Here is a 15,195-nt window from a genome sequence, read left to right on the forward strand (position 1 = left end):
GTTCGGTTATGTATATTTGCCATTGTTTAGGGGGGTTGGCTACAAGTTGTTATTGGTAATGGTCAGGAAAAATGCTGAACAAAGGAGTGTAGATTCAGAGTTCTTATTTTGAAAAGATAAAAGGGGAGATATTGAAATAGGATAAAAAGTAGATGGGGGCTGGAGAGATGGCTCAGAGGTTAAGAACACTGGCTTCTCTTTCAGAGGATCCAGGTTCAATTCCCAGCACCCACATGGCAGCTCACAATTGTCTGTAACTCCAGTCCCAGGGAATCTGACACCATCACACCAATGCACAGGAAACAAAGTTAAATTTTAAAAAGGTAGATTATGGAATCTACTTTTAAATCAAAAAAAATTTACTACTTTTAAATAGATTATATTGATATGGATTTTTTATGTTGATACAAATTTAAGGTTACTATTGTTAGAACATATTCTACATACATTTCTACATTTGTTCATTGTATACAGCTCATTTAACAATGAAATGCAAATTTATAGTTCTTGAAAGTTATTATTACCAACTATTTAGGATAATAAGGAAATACAGGTTAGTGATTAGTCACCCATTAAAAAAAACTTGTAGTCATATTAGGTATGTTTTCAAGGCAAACAGATATATTTTATATAGACATATCAACTTCAAACTCCATAAAGATCTGTAGATTATGACATTTAAGATATTTTAATAACATACATTCTTTTTATGACAATGAGACACATCTGCTCCTGGCAGCACCAATCTACTTCAAAGAAGATAATGGGCATTAAAGAAACTCCACATGGAGTTTACTTTCTTGTGGCAAAAATAAGCTACTGTGAAGGCGTAAGTCACAAACAATGCCACACCAGTTTGGAATTATGATTAATAGGGTGGTATTTATTTAAAGGGGAAAAAACTTACAGATCACTGTCCCAGGCAACAGCCTTCTACACAACCAGGAAGGGAGTCTAATTGCCGGCGGAGCAGGAAGTGAAGAGAGAGAGGAGAGGGAAGTGGCCGCTTTTTTAAAGGGAGAGAGACCATGCCCCAATGGGCTGGTATCTCAGCAGCTATAGGCTGGAGGAGTGGGAGGACCTCTTGCAACACTACTGGGCAAGAAAATGCCCTTACTTTGACTTCTGACAGTGTGCTGTCCTAATTGGACAAGTGGGACACAAAAGGAAGGTTTGCTGAACTTTGCCAAGAAAAGGTAGGACAGTCCTTCAAAATATCTGCTTCACAGAAATGTGTGTCAGATATGCTAGGCCTGTAGGCCAAAGATGGATGCCTAAATGTTGTAGAGGAACATTGGCTGACTGTCCAGGCAGTCAGCTTTTCTGTCATTTCTCACATTTTTTGTAAGTTGCTTGCTTGCACTTCCTGCTTTCTCAGGTAATATTATTTCCTTCTTGGGTCTCTGATGGAGTTGAAGACTTTATAGTTATAGTTTTTGTTGCTACCAGATTCAGAAAAGGAATTTACTAAAAAAAAAAAAGTTGAGAGACATAAAAAGATAGTTTTGGTTGCAAATTAGGATAGAAGGAGAATGAGGAACAACCACCCTTTGGACTTATCAATATAGGATAGAGAATGAAGTATATTTGATGAATTTATCAAATGTAAATGTACTAGACATTGGGTAGTTTTTGCCTTTATATATTGTACATAGTTATTGTACTTATTATATATAGTTTTTTATATTAGTTATAAACTTCTTTTTATTTTAGACAAAAAAGGGGAAATGTGGTGATATTTTGTTTGTGCTCTAACAAATAAAGCTTGTCTGGAGATCAGAGTGCAGAACTAGCCACTAGTTGACCATAGAGGTCAGGGAGTAGTAGCATATACCTTTAATCCCATCACCTAGGAAACAGGAAATGATATGGCTGGGCAGAGAAAAGAAGTGATAAGGCAGGGTGGAGCAGGGGCTCAGCCCATTTCAGCTGAGAAGTTGGCTAGGTAAGAGTTAGCTGTAGCTTGCTCCTTTGTCTCTCTGATCTTCCGGCATTTACCCCTATATCTGGCTCGTGGTTTTTATTGTTGAGACCTATTAGAATTTATACTACAGAGTCACCAGCAGACACAGAGAGAAGTTATATGGGCATTCTATATTGAGAAAGGGTACCAAGCCATGTGGCAAAATGTAGATAAGAAATATGGGTTAAGTGTAAATGTAAGAGTTAGCTAGTAACAAGCCTGAACTATTGGCTGAGCATTTATAATTCATGTTTAGTCTCTATGTTGGTTATTTGGAAACTACAGGGGCAGTAAAACTCTGTCTACAGGTGCCTCTGGAATGCTCAGCAGAGATCAGTTTGAGAGGATTTTCTTGGGGTCCTGGAACCTTAGGATATACTCTGAGAGTCCCCTCCAGCTAATGTACTTCTTCCCGATCTTGGGGGTTCCAAGGTTTCTAAGTGTTGGGTCCAATCTCTGGAGTTCTCATTTAGATCCTCCAAAATATTGTGGGAAACCCACCATAGAGACCACTCAAACACAGTTTATATAACCTATTAAAAGTCTATTCCACCCAGCTTGGACTGCACTCAGGTGTTTGTGCCTACGTTTAGCACCAGGTGTTCAGAGCACAGTGATTCTGAAGGCAGAACTCAGCTGCTGGGGCGGGGGTGGGACCACCCACATAAGCAAGCAATTCAACAGAAGCTAAAATAAGCAGTTAGCTGAAGGTGATTCTGCGCTAGCAACCAGTTTAACAGAAGCTAAGTATTTTGACCTTGTGGTCTTAGGATAGAGTTAGGTAATTTTCCATAGGATTCTCTATTAAGGAGATCAAATTCTGGTTAAACCTGAAATGACCTTGGTAAGAATACAGGATGGAAAATCCTCCATACTGTCTTGCCCTGCATCTTAGGGTTTCTATTGCTGTGAAGAGACCTTGTAACCACAGCAACTCTTATAAATGAAAACATTTAATTGTGTGACTTACAGTTCAGAGGTTTAGTCTATTATTATCATTGTGGGACATAGTGGCATGCAGGCAGACATGGTGCTGGAGAAGGAATGGAGAATTCTACATCTTTGATCTATAGGCAACAGGAAGTAAACTGTCTCACTGGGCATGGCTTGAGCATATATAAGACCTTGAAGCCCACCTTCACAGTGACACACTTCCTCCAACAAGACCACACCTACTCCAACAAGGCCACACCTCCTAATAGTGCCTCTCCTCTTGGGGGCCATTTTCTCTCAAACCACCACACTCTGTCAAATGGGTAAACACCCAGTGTGATATAGCTAGGTCATGTGGTCATTCTCTCTTTTTTTTTTTTTGAGCGATTCTTCCAAACTAACTTCCATAATTTGTTCCCACAGCACAAGAACTAGCCTCAGAAATCAACAGTTGGGACTACATGAAAATATAATTTTTGCACAGCCGAAGAAGCTATCAGCAGAGCAAACAGTCCATAGAATGAGAGGAAATCTTTACCAGCTATACTTTAGACAGGAGACTAAGATCCAGAATTTACCAAGAACTGCAGAAACTAAATACAAAGTGTGTCAGTTCTTTTTCTGTTACTTTGATAAAATGCCATGAGCAAAAGCTCCCATATACTACCACAAACACAAACTAAAGAAAAAACTGAAGAAGGAAAAGGCTATACAACCTCAAAGCCCACCACAAATGATAGACTTTCTCTAGCAAAGCTACACCACCCAAAGAGCACCACCAGTTGGTAGTCAAATGTTCAAATACCCAAACCATGGGTGCCATTCTTCTTCAAACCACCACATTCATTCCTTGGACCCCATAGTTTCATGGCCATTTCAAAACACAAGATGCATTTAGTCCAAGTTAGAAGTCCCCAAAGTCTCTCACAATTTCAACACTTTAAAAAGTCAACGTCTCTTCTGATATTAAAATGCTTAGGTGACTCTTCAGCTCAACTACTCCTGCTTGTTGAAAACAAGTTACTACCCAAGAAGGGCTGGCTTTCCTATGCTGACATCCCATGGCTCTGGCATCATCAACATCTTGGGGTTCTCTAACGCAATCCAGGCTTCATTTTTACAGCTCATGCAATGGCCTCTCTGGATCTCTACATACGTAATCCCCTGCCACACGACTGGCCTTAGTGGCTTTCCTTAACCAAGGAGGAAGATTCCACAACCTCTTTACTGCTGTATCATTCATGACTCTAACACCAGAACCATGGGACCAAAGTTGCCAAGTTCTGCTTTGTGCTTGGGTTAGAACCTGGCCCTGTCCTTCCATGGACTGCATTAGCATAAGATTTTCTTGTTGACCTGTAGGAACATTGTACTTCCTTAGGCCTTTTCACAAACTACAGAATTAGCTGGTTGGGGTCTTTCCCTGGGTGCACCACTCCTTTATTCCATTTCTCCTTATCTCTTCCAGCTCAAACCAAGGCTTCAACATTGTAGTAGGAGTGGCGGGCCTCTTCCCACTGCCCAGCTCCTGGCCACCGGCTAGCTTTACCCTAAATAATTACACAGAAACTGTATTCTTTTAAACACTGCTTGGCCCAATAGTTTCATCCTCTTACTGGCTAACTCTCACATCTTGATTAACCCATTTCTAATAATCTGTGTAGCACCACGAGGTGGTGCCTTACTGGGAAGGATCTTAACCTGTGTCCATCTTGGAGAGGAGAGGAATGGCATCTCCCTGACTCGGCTTCCTCCTCCCAGCATTCTGTTCTGTCTTCTCTGCCTACCTAATTTTCTGTCCTATTAAAGGGCCAAGCCAGTTTCTTTATTAACCAATGAAAGTAACAGATAGACAGATGACCCTCCTTCATCACAACATTAAATTTCCTGGTGCTCTTTTTCTCATCCAAATACACATTTTATTTCTTTTTGCCCCACTTTGTCTTTTTCAGTGTAGATCCACATAAGAGTGATCATTAACCACAGTCAGTGATATGTAACAAGTCTCTCTCTGTCCTGCAGCCAACTCCCAAATAAAAACACTGAGACTTAGTATTAATTACGAAAGCTTCGCCTTAACTTAGGATTGATTTTAACTAGCTCTTATAACTTAAATTAACCCATTTCTATTAATCTACATTTTATCAGGGACTGCCCATCCTGCTTCTTCCATGTCTCCTGGTGTCTCTGACTACCTAGATTTCTCCTCCTCTTTCTTTCTCTCCCCAGAAATCCCACCTATATCTCCTGCCTTGGCCATTTAGCTTTTTATTAGAAGGCACTTTGGCAAAGACATATCTTCACAGTATACAAAAAGATAATTCCACAACAGTATTAGGCTCTCTCTTTTTTTTTCACCCTCAACATACTACTTTAGGCTGTCTTGAGACCTCCTTTGCTAGTGAAATCAGTCCAAAACTCTTCACTTTACTTTCAGGCAGATTATTGGTGAATGTGAGGAGTACAGTAAAGAATCAAAATAGATGTTCCGTAGTTGAAAAGGAAAAAGTTTATTCCAAACTGTCAAGGCTGTCTGCCTCAGTTAGAGTTTCTATTGCTGTGAAGAGACACCATGACCCTAGCACCTCTTATAAAGGAAAACATTGGGAGGCTTTCAGTTTCAAAGGCTCAGTCCATTATCATCATGGCAGGAAGCATGGTGGCAGGAAGGCAGACATGGTGCTGGCAAGGTGGCTGGGAGATCTCCATCAGGTTCTGCAGGCAGCAGGAAGAGAGAGCCACACTGGGCCTGGCTTAAGCTTCTAAGACCTCAAAGCCTGCCCCCAGTGACACATTTCCTCCAGCAAGGCTGCACTTCCTATTAGTGCCTCTCCATATGAGCCTATAGAGCCATTTTTATTCAAACCAGCACACCACACTGTCCCTCGGGAAGGCAGAGAGAAGTGACAGGGAAACATATCTTCAGGGTATAAGAGAATTGTTACCTAAAAAAAAGGGAACCAGGGGCAGGGTAGGAGGCTTTGCAGAATAGAGCAAGTATTTGTGAGTAGTGGCTGAGGGGTCTCTAGGTCAGCATGGACCTTGATATGCTGATAGACCCCACAAGCATGTTAATGGAGGAGCCAAAGTTCCTTTTGCTAAAGATAAGGAGAATGACTCTCTCTCTTTTCTTTTGTGCTATTTGCTTGCTTTTGGTTTTTTGTTTGTCTGTTTGTTTTTGTTTTGTTTTGTTTTGTTTTGAGACAGTTTCTCTATGTACCCCTGACTATTCTGGAACTTGTTTGTAGGCTAGTCTTGAACACATAGAGATCCTTCAACTCTGCATCCAGAGTGCTGGGACTAAAGGTGTGTGCAGCCACCACCACCACCACCACCACCACCACCACCACCACCACCACCACCGTGGTGAGAATGACTCACTTTGACAAGTGGGAACCAGCTTCCCAAGACCCTGAGGGAATGCGGGCTTTTGTCAGAATTTGGGAAAAGGCATTTCTTCAGACCTGACAATTAGGAAAAGGGCAAAAGCAGATACATTCTTTGCCAAAAATGTAACAACAATGGTCTCCAGCCCAGTTGCTGGTGTGTGTGTGTGTGTGTGTGTGTGTGTGTGTGTGTGTGGTGTGAATGCTGTGGAATAATCCTCCTGTACACTGTAAAGATTTGTCACTCAAATTGGTTTAATAAAACAATGATTGGCCAGTAACCAGGCAGGAAGTATAGATGGGGCAACTAAACTAAGGACAATGGGAAGGAAAAGGGTGGAGTCAGGAGGTGCTGGTCAGATGCAGAGAGAGCAAGATGGGCACACTGTACTGTAAAAAGGTACTGCCATGTAGCAGAGCATAAATAAGGAATATGGGCTATCTTAAAATGTAAGAGCTAGTTTTTGGAGTTCATTCCCTGTGGTGGGATTCGTTGCTCAGCTTTGATGAGGGGACTTGATCTTGCCTAAGCTTGGTGTATCAGACTTTGTTGACTCCCCAAGGGAGTCCTTACCTCTTCTGAGGTGTGGATGGAGGTGGGTTGGAGGGAGAAGGGGAGGGAGGGGGGACTGAGGATAGTATGTGAAATTTTTAAAAAGTAAAATGGGGAAAATGTAAAAGCTAGTTAATAACAAGCCTGAGCTATTGGTCAAGCATTTATAAGCAATATTAACCCTCTGTGTGGTAATTTGAGAAGTGGCTTCTGGGTATTTGGGACTGAGTGGCTCCAAGACAAGAAAGTTCTGATTGCTCTCTCCTTCCCCCTACCTCTCTCTAAGGTAGGGTCTCACTTTGTATCTTTGGCTAGCCTGGAACTCTCCATATAAATAAGGCTAGCCTTGAACTCTTTTTTTTTTAATTTTAATTTTTTTGTTTTTTGTTTTTCAAGAAAGGGTTTTTCTGTGGCTTTGGAACCTGTCCTGGAACTAGCTCTGTAGACCAGGCTGGTCTTGAACTCACAGAGATCCGCCTGCCTCTGCCTCCCGAGTGCTGGGATTAAAGGCGTGTGCCACCATCACCTGGCTAGCCTTGAACTCTTAAACTCATAAAAGCACACCTGACTCAACCTTCTGAGTGCTGAGATTAAAGGCATGTGCCACCACACCTGACTTTGGCTCATTTTTAAATACAATAGTGTGCTGGTTAGTTTTATAACAACTTGACACAAGCTAAAGTCATCTGAGAAGAAGGAACTTCAATTAAGAAAATGCCTCCATAAAAACAGTCTGTAGCCAAGCCTGTAGGGCATTTTCTTAAATAGTGATTGATGGGGTAGTGCCCAGTCCATTGTCAATGGTTCCATTCCTGGGTTGTTTGTCCTGGGTTCTATAAGAAGCAAGTGTGTGTGTGTGTGTGTGTGTGTGTGTGTAGGGGTATATGCCTTTAATCTCAGCACTCTGATGCAGAGACAGGTGGATCTCTGTGAGTTTAAAGCCAGCCTGATATAATGAGTAATATCCAGGACAACCAGGGCTACAGATAAAAACCCTGTATTGAAAAACCAAAAATAAAAAAATATATAAAGAAAGCAGACTGAGCACATGGGTAGCAAACCAGTAAGCAGTGTGCCTTCATGGGCTCTCTATTGGCTCCTGCCTCCAGGTCCCTGCCCTGCTGGAGACCCTGACCTGACTTCCTTTGATGATTAGCAGTGATGTGGAAGCCAAAGCTGAATAAACCCTTCCCTCCTCACATTGCTTTGGTTATGATGTGTCGTCACAGCCATAGCAACTCTAAGAGAAATAGTGAGTGTATTAATTGACTTTCAAATAAGTAACTTATATACCTGAAATAATTTAGTTGGTCTTGGTCTTTTTATACTTTGTTGTATTTAATTTGGCAAAATTTTAAGGTATTTTAATATTTTTTTACATTTATTTAATGGGGGGCACACACACCTGTGTACCACAACACATTTGTGAAGGTTGGAGGGCAACTTACAAGAATCTAACAGGTTCCAGATGTAGCTTCAGTGGCTCCTGGGAGAAGTTCTGTTGTATCAAGAAATCTGGTCAGGTAAAAACTATCAGTCTCTGATCTGAGTCACAGAATCAATGAAAGATTTTTGGTGGCACTACCCTGAAAGGTCCCCTGGCAGGTGGGAGACCAAGGCTTGGCCCATTAGCTTTAGCTTCTTATTGGCTAACTCTTACATTAATCTGTGTATTGCAATGTGGCAGTGGCTTACCGGGTAAAATTCCCAGTGTCTGTCTCCAGCAGCTCCATGGCATCTCTCTCTGCCCTTCTTTCTCCCAACATTCAGTCCAGTCCTCCCCATCTACCTAAGTTCTGCCCTATCAACAGGCCTAGTCAGTTTCTTTATTCATTAATGGTAATCACAACACACAAAGGGGACTCCCACATCACCTCCCCTTTTCTGTTTAAATAAAAAGGAAGGTTTTAATTTTAACATAGTAACATATAATATATATATATATATATATAATGTATTACATGTAACAAAACAGTTATCAAGCAAGAATTACAGTTACATTATTTATATCTATTTTATCTTTTATCATAACTAAGGAAAACAATAACTATAAATTCTTCAACTCCATCAAAGACTCCAGAAGGATATAATATTACCAAAGTAAACTGGAAGTACATTGTAAGCAACTTGCAAAATTCTAGAATTGACAGAGACATCTCACTGCCTGGACAGTCACCCAAAATTTTTCTGTACCAATGGGGCATCCATCTTCAGCCTACAGGCCTATAGTATCCAGGAGACTTTTCCATGAAGCAGGAAATTTCAAAGACAGTTCTGCCTATATTGGCAGTTTTCCAGTCACTTTCTTTTGTATCCTGCAGAACGTCTAGTAGAGTCTTTTATGAAGCAGGAACCCTGAAGGACTGTCTCCCTTTAGGCAAGTTCAGCAGTCATTGCTCTGTGGGTCCTGCATGTTCAGTTTATGCAACAGTCCAGGCAAGAGCAGTTTCTTGCCCAAATGGCTAACCAACTCCATAAGGAGCCTCTTCTATTCCCATCTTCCTTTTGAAGTAGCTTGTGCTGCCAGGAGCAGATGTGTCTCACTGTTGTGAAAGGTCTTAAGTTCTTAAATATTTTAAATGCTATATTCTCAAGGTCTCTGAAAGATTTAAAGAATACCCATATAACTGAAATTTATCTCTATATATCTAGAAAATCTAACTAAAATAACTACAAGCTTGACTATTATAGATGATTATCTATTAACCTATATTTTTAATTGTACATTACATTTTTATTATTTATTTATTTATTTGATTTTTCAAGACAGGGTTTCTCCGTAGGTTTTTGGTTCCTGTCCTGGAACTAGCTCTAGCTTTAGACCAGGCTAGCCTCAAACTCAGAGATCTGCCTGCCTCTGCCTCCCGAGTGCTGGGATTAAAGGCGTGCACCACCACCGCCCAGCTTACATTACATTTTTAAATGAGCTACACAAACACAATACCTTAATCAAGAGCAGAAATATACATATAACAAAATTGGCCTTAAATTTATTATTGTATCAATAAAACAAGATCCATACCAATGCAAATTATTCATATCTATACCATATCCCCCTTTAAATGTAAACAAACATTTGTAGACAATGTTTGGGAATATGGATATAGTTATTTTTCTCTAAACTGGTTCTTGCTGTTTATTTTCTTTGTGGGGGTGTTCACAGCAACCTTTCAGGGAGTTTCGATCAATCAAACCATATTAGCCTGGAATGAATCCACATGTTATCCTCTGTGGAGACAAAAAAAAAAAAAAAAAACTCTTTTCCAAAGCAACATATCCTTAGACACAAATTCTGAAGTCAAGATACCTTTATAATATACATGCTGGTTTAGCTTAGTAGCTCATACAATGAAATATCTCTCTGTACTTAGCTCCTTCGCAGTCAAAAAATTCAAAGAAAACACAATAATATACAGAATCCAGACTCTCTGTGTATAGTCCATCTTGACATGGCTTATTTTTCTTTATTCCTTTTAATCTGTAACTGTCTGTACTCTGTTTCTTTCTTTTTCTTTCTTTTTTTGTTTGTTTGAAGACATGGCTTATTTTTCTTTATTCCTTTTAATCTATAACTGTCTGTACTCTTTTTCTTTCTTTCTTTTTCTTTCTTTTTTGTTTGTTTGTTTGTTTTTCGAGACAGGGTTTTTCTGTAGCCTTGGAGCCTGTCCTGGAACTAGCTCTTGTAGACCAGGTTGGTCTTGAACTCACAGAGATCTGCCTGCCTCTGCCTCCCGAGTGCTGGGATTAAAGCGTGCGTCACCACCACCTGACTGTGTACTCTGTTTCTTTAAAGACTTTCCCCTTTTTATAGGCATTAACTTTATTTTATGACTCTCTATACTCTTTTTCTTCTCTCTTCCAAGCCTACATACACTTATCCAACACTATGACTCATCTGGATTTATCTTTATTACATATCTGTTATTCTTTGCTGTCTAGAAGAGCTTTTAAAATGATAAGCAGCTTGGTTGCAGCTGCTCTGGATGCTGTCTCTGCCTCTCTCCACTTTCAGAATGGTGGACATATCATTACTGCCAGGTCTGGTCGGAGCCAAGCTCAGCACTTTAACTCTGAGAATGAGCGTGCAGCACATAAACCCTTTTTATCCGAGTAATAGCTAAATCTGGCATGCAGCGAATTGTGTGGCCTAGAAACATTTCTGTGTATGGTGGGGGAATCTGCCATGCTCTCCTGCTTGTAGACCATGCCTAGTAGATCTGATCCCACCGCCTACCCAGGCAGGAGCGCTGAGCCACAGGCATGGTCTCAGCCACTTTCCTCCCTACTCCAAGTGGGTACACAAACACCCGGGGCCACAGATGCCATTGAAATGCTCCATAGCCGGAGTTTGCACTGGGGGTAGGTCCCAGAAAACCTGCATTTCAAAATGGCTGCACAGCTTTTTTCCTCCTGCTTCTGCTGAGTCAGGAAAATCTCTCTTAAAGAAGCTGCAACACACCACCAGCAAACAGCAAAATGTTGTGTTAAACTCTGTATTTTTTTTTTTTGTCTAGAATTCCTTTGCAAGCCCTCTCAGGTTTTACATGGATGTAGTTACCCACTTTGGTGACAATCTGTAGGAAGAGGCTGCTTGTTTTTCCCAGCCACCCAGAACCAAAATAATCACAGAGGAAAGAGGGAGGGGAGAGAGAAGAAAGAAGGGGGAAGGGCAGAAGGTAAAGAGGCTATAGTTACCTTTTCAGAAGAGGGACAAACAGAGAGAGACAGGGCTGGAGAGAAGGCAGGAGATCCACTTGCCTTGGCAGAAAGGGGAGATTGGGAGTGGGCAGAGTTTATCTCTTAAAGGGACAGGGTACCTGTTTGGGCAAAAGCATCACCCCATTTCCCTAATACCCCTTTATACAAAGAGTCTGGAATATTTAGTCAGGGGCCTCATCCCAGCCCCCTGACATCCATCTTTGGAATGCTGGGCAGAAACTCCATTTCAAGCCCCCTCCCCTGGGAGTTGCCTTAGTCCAAACTCCACCTACGAGAAAGCCTACGAGTAACCCCTCCCCAGGGAAAGTCAAGACCACTCCCGCGGGCTACTTAAACTGCCTCCCAGAGAATGGACACATAGTCTCTGGGTTTTGTGAGGTCCCCGTCCCCCTCTCTCTCTTCCCCTTGCCATGCTTTCCTGGTGCCACCCAGGAACACTGCATTAAACATGGGTATCTTTTATTTGGTCTAATTTTGTCTAATTGGAATTATTTGTGTTGGTGGAGAGCCTCGTCTTAAGGAAAATCTAACAGTACCCAGGTGACAGGCCAGCAGATTACAACACTCTGGAGCCCATTTTGATCCCATCCATTTTTGAGCACATTGTATAGGTTCACTCCTCCTGCCTGGGCCAAGACCAACTTCCAGATAACACCAACACCTGCACCAGCTCCTGGAACGTCACCATTGGTACCACCTCTCCAGGCTCAAATGGGCACCTACCCAGCAACTAAAATCTGGATTTAAAGAGCGTATCTGCTCTCATCTCACTCGTTCACCCTCACCTCTCCTGTACAACCAGGGCACTTCTCCATCCCAGTCTTTCTGGCAATTAATCACCCTTTCCATGGCTAGCTCCATTCATAGGGCCGGTAATAACAACTATCTTTTCTCCTAACAACCTATTTTCTCATCTCCCTCAAGAAACAGAGGCCTGAAGTCTTTAGGATGGCAGTTAACTGAATGCTTCTCCACCCATACCTCCTGCTAAAGATGAGCCCACCAACTCCCAGTGTTCCCCCTCCCCACATCATCCCATGCCCTCAGGAAGTAGACTTGAACCGGCGCCCCCATACCCAAAGAGTCTGGAATGTTCAGGTGGAGGCTCCACTCCAAGCCTCCTCCCCTGGAGTTGCCTCAGTCTGGGCTCCACCCCTGAAAAAGCCTGACATCGATGGCTCCACCCCCAAGGGTATTAAAATTCCCCACCTCTTGGGTTCCCCTCAAGGTCTCCAAAGCCCCAACTTCTTGGGTTCCCTTCATGGTCTCCAAAGTCCCCACCTAGTGGGTCCCATGTCCCCCGCCCCGTGTGGTCTCAACTTCCCCTGGGGCCATCCAGAAATGCTTGGCTCAGAATAAACCTGGATTTATTAATTCGGTTTAATTGGCTTATTATATCAGCAGTGGCAGATTCCTATTAACCCGGAATTAAATTTAACTGAATCCTTTTTCCCTTTCCACCATGTGGATTCTGGAGGTCAAACTCAGGTCACCAGACACGACAGCAAGAACCTTTACCCACTAAGCCAAATCAACAAGCCAAAATTTTGAGGATTTGTGTGCTTCAATTTATGGGAGATATTGGTGTATAGTTTTCTTTCTGATCTGTCTTTATATTGGGTATCAGGAGAAGAAATCCATCCTCTTTTGTACCCAGAAGAGAGTGGACAAATTTGATAAAAATATGTATTTTAAGACAGGGTCTCTCTATGCAGCCCTGGATGTCCTGGAACTCACTGTATAGATCAGACTGACCTAGAACTCACAGAGATTCTCTTGCTTCTGCCTCCCTCATAAAAATATTTTTATCATTTTTTTAAAATTTTGTTAGCTGGCACACTCCTTTAATCACAGCACTTAGGAGGCAGAGGCAGATGGATCTCTGTGAGTTTGAACCCAGCCTGATCTACAGAGTGAATTCCAGGACAGGCTCCAAAACTACACAGAGAAACCCTGTCTTGAAAACTCAAAAGAAAAAAAAGACTGTAGTTTGTTTTATGACTCAGGACATGGCTTCTGGCCTTTGGTGGGTGTTTATTGGGCGTTTGAAGAGAATATATTCTGTTCCTGCTGGGTGGAGTGTTCTCCAAACACCTATTGAAGTCTTTTGGTGCTGCTTAACCCTCTATCTACTTCTGAAGGCTTTTCCTTTCTTTTTCTTTATTTTGTGTGTATGGACAGATGTTTTTACCTGCATGTATGTTTCCCTCATATATGCAGTGCCCATAAAAGCCAGAAGAGGGTAACAGGTCCCCTGGCACTGGGTTTGCAGAGGGTTGTGAGCCATTGTGTGGGCGCTGGGAGTTGAACCCTGGTCCTCTAGAAGAGCAGTCGGTGTATTTAATTGCTGAGTCATCTCCCCAGCCCTGACCAAGGCTTTTGATTAACATACCTCTCAAGTCTATATATTCTACTTTATTCTTTTTAATAATTCCTGTTTCTTTGCTGATATTTTGCCACTTTTATGTTAAGTCATAATTACTCCTTAAGCATTTTGGATACTTTGAAATCTGTGTCAAGGCAGGGTTTGGTGATGACCTCTTTCAGTCCTGGGACTCGGGAGGTGAAGGCAGGCCATCTCTATGAGTGCCATGCTAGCCAGTGAGACCCTATGTCACAACAAAGGGGAGGAGGACTAGGCTGTAGCTCAATTGGTAGAGTACTTGCCTAGAATGCAAAAAGCCCTGGGTTTGAGCCCTAGCACTGCATATACTAACGTGGTGGTACATGCGTATAAGTCCGGAACTAGGAGAATCACTGGGTCATCATCAACTTAGGAGAAAGGTTGAGGCTAGCCTGGACTACTTGAAACCCTCAAATCAAAACAACCAAAGTAATGTGATCTGAGTGTGGAGAGCACTCTGGATGCGGTCTTTGATGCTGCTATTTTACCATATAGTAGGTGAGAATCCTGATAAGCTACAGCCAGTTTCTACCCTTATGCCACATGCAGCTGCCAAGCACTGTGCCCCCAATGCTGACCCACTAATGCAGTGGTTCTCAACCTGTGGGCCTCAACCCATATGGGGCCACATATCAGATATCCTGCATATCAGATATTTACATTAAATTTATAACACTAGCAAAATTATAATTATGAAGTAGCAGTGAAAATATTTTCATGGTCGGGGGTTAGCACAACATGAAAAACTGTATTAAAAAGTCACAGCATTAGGAAGGTTGAGAACCGCTGTGCTAGTGTGACTGCCTGTTTACAGACACCGTGACACGTGATCTCACCTGGTGCAGCATCTGCTTACACGCTACACCCTGTCCACTCACACGCTACACCCCGTCCACTTACACGTTGCACCCCGTCCACTTACACGTATGCCCTGTTCGCTTACACATTACACCGCTGTCTGCTTACATCTTACACCCCTGTCCATTTACACCTTACACCCCTGCTTGCTTAACGTTACACCCCTGTCTGCCTCATTCCCTGCTTATTCCTGGCTCGCCTTCTTACATCTGGGTTTTCTGTCTGCTTACACACCCACGTGCCAGCACCGCCCCTCTGCTGTCTTCATTTCCTTACACACCCACGTGTCAGCACCGCCCCTTTGCTGTCTTCGCCTGCTCACACACCCACATGTCAGCACCCGCCCCTCTGCTGTCTTCATCTGCTTACACACCCACAT

Source organism: Microtus oregoni, unplaced genomic scaffold (assembly GCF_018167655.1).
Source record: "Microtus oregoni isolate MIOR12 unplaced genomic scaffold, Mior012 000049F_ref0000343, whole genome shotgun sequence".
In the NCBI taxonomy this organism is placed as follows: domain Eukaryota; kingdom Metazoa; phylum Chordata; class Mammalia; order Rodentia; family Cricetidae; genus Microtus; species Microtus oregoni.